Source organism: Aptenodytes forsteri, unplaced genomic scaffold (assembly GCF_000699145.1).
Source record: "Aptenodytes forsteri isolate BGI_AS27 unplaced genomic scaffold, ASM69914v1 Scaffold119, whole genome shotgun sequence".
Lineage (NCBI taxonomy): Eukaryota > Metazoa > Chordata > Aves > Sphenisciformes > Spheniscidae > Aptenodytes > Aptenodytes forsteri.
Window position 1 is genome coordinate 12,474,435 of NW_008796165.1, and position 2,666 is coordinate 12,477,100.

The window sequence follows — 2,666 nt, forward strand, 5'->3', positions numbered from 1 at the left end:
CGAGGGGCGGGCGGGGGAACCCGGGAGCAGTGGGTAGGGTAGGCCGGGCCGGGCCGGGTGAGGGCACGTCTCAAGAGGAGAGAGGTGAACCCTCCCTGCTCTTTCAAATACCGTACTGAAGCTGTAACTTTGGCTCAACAGGTGAAATCTTACCTCGGGGTGTTGGTACCTGTGAGTGTCCTTGATGTTGTCTGGAGTTTGCTGGGTACTTTCAAAAGAATTTAAAAAAGCACAGGAGAGGTTAAAGGGATGGCTTGTGCTGCTCTGCGGCCTGCCGGCACTTGCCGGTAAACCCTCCTGCCGAACCACGGGTTAAACCCAGGCTGGGGCAGTGCCCTGGCAGCCAGGTGGGCCGGATGGGCCTTGTGTGCTGTCACTGTGTCCAGCACACGCACAGCAGTCAGATTAAAGAAATAGTTTGAAATTGTTATTCTATTTTCACATAAAATTGTGATTATATTGTTAAAAATGCTTTTTATTTTATTTTTAAAATGAATACTAAATGTCTGGAGCAGGCAAGCTTTTATCTTCATCAGCATTTGCTCTTTGTAAGGTATTTTGTGGTGATTACCAACCTTTTCCTTTTCTCACTTCCTTGAAGGTTATTTCATGTTTTTCTAGTGTTTGGTTTTGAGGGTGTCAGTTTTCAGTTATGAACTGCTGAGGATCCTGGACTGTCTATAGGAGACAGAGAGACTGTTAGGGGTAAACATACCCAGGAAAGGCAGCACTACTTGCATAAGTTTACATCTGCTCTAGAAGCATTTCCTGAAAAACAAGTTGGGCTGTAGAAACTGAAAAAGGCTGAAAGCAACTCCAAGATGGTATTTAAGAGAACGTTGTCATTACCCAGCCCTTCTGGAAGTCTTTTGGTTTTATTGGTCATTATTTTGGTGAATGAATGGTGACTTACATAGGAGTCTGTCACTACCAATGAAAGGTTTGTCACAGTCCCAGATATTCAAAGAGTCAGTAAAAATGTGGATTTAAAATGTGTGGATGGCTGACAAAGAGCTCAGCCAGTGATGTGAAATATTGCCATCTAACAGCTTTTTGGGAGATTTGTGTAAACTAAATTGGCAGTCTAGAGTTCAGCAGACAAAGTATGCAAATGAAAATTGATACTACTTTCAGCAACTGGAAGAGAAAGGCCAGGGCCAGAGTGCACTCCATAATGAACTCAGCCCTCTGAGATCAAGACGGAGGTGCACTGATGAGAAAAGTGCTTGGCTCTTTTGTCTGCGGTGCATCTCTCGGATGGATAAATACACGACTTGCTGTTCATCACTGTCAAGAAAATTGTCACTTCTCACGAGCGCTACATTAATTAAAATTGAGAGTAAGGACTGGGAAGTTAGGCATTTGGAACTGAATTTTTAAAAAAAGAGGATGAAATGGTATGTTCTTAGCATGTTGCATGCTCTAGTGCAACTGCTGTTGCTTAGTAAAACAAAACAGGCACTAGGAAGAGGGGAAATCAATCCAAAGTTATGAGGTGAATTAATTTCCAAACCTTTTATAGTCCTTATCCTATGCAACTAGCAGGGCTGTGTAAGATCTGCTGCAAATGAGCTAGTGAAACAGTGTAGCAGAATAAAAATATTTTTTGAGAGTTTCACTTGACATTTTTTGTGTGTGTACATATATATCTTTAAAAATGCTGAAAGCAGACTACCACACAGGTTTCAGAGGTAGAAAGCACCTGCAGTTCCTGCAATTAACTTCAACTAAAATGGTGTCTGTTCAGTATTTTGTGACTAGTAGTAGGAAAACTTTGCTTTTATTCCCTCCTCTTGAGCTGCCTCTGCAGGGACTCAAGCCACAGCTCCCACACACAAGCCATCCCAGGCAACGCACTGTCTCTCTTGGAAGCCGCAGGTGACTTGGTGTGTTTTGGAGTCCTGTTGGGAGCAGCGCTGGTTGTGGTGAGCACTGTGAGAGGTGGTTGTGCATCGCCAATTTGGTGCTCTGTGGGGGAAGTGTTACAATCCCTTAACTCCATCCAAGTCCCCATCCTCCGGTTTTTGCTGTTCCCTTCTGTGGAAGTGGTAGGGGCTGTGCTGCTGAGGCCTCTGTGGGAATTTGAGTTCAAAAGGGCTCTGAATTCATGTTTGGACACCAATTTACTGCAGATGAGTACAAATAAAGCTTTTCTATAAAGTCTGCACCTATGTTTTGACCTCATTGGGGAGTTTGGTGGCCATGTTGATATGTATGTCTTTCAGGCCTAGTATTTATAAATATACAGGCAGGTCAGGACCATCTGAAAATTGACTTGGCTTTTAAGCTCTGCATTTCACAGAGCAGCTACCGCTAGTCCCTGTGGTCAGACTGAACGTCCTGTTCATGAGCTTCAGCCCCGAGCCTTTGCCTGCAGGACCCCACTCCCATACTCCCGGTGCCCAGTGCCCCATCTTCAGAAGTAGCACAGAAATGCTGAGCTCTGCCCTTCTCCGAGCCTTCAGACGTATTCAAGTCACTGCTGCGCTTTTCTCCACAACACCTGAGGGCTTGCCCCTGCTTTTATGTACCTCTCAGCTGGAGGTGCGGGCCTCCCCGAGCCAGGAAGGGGTGTTTGCCGGCAGCGGTGCTCCTCCAGCCGGCCCGGCCCAGGGGCATCGGCGCTACGTGTCTCTCCGGCCGCGGTCTGCGGGCCGCTCCCGCCC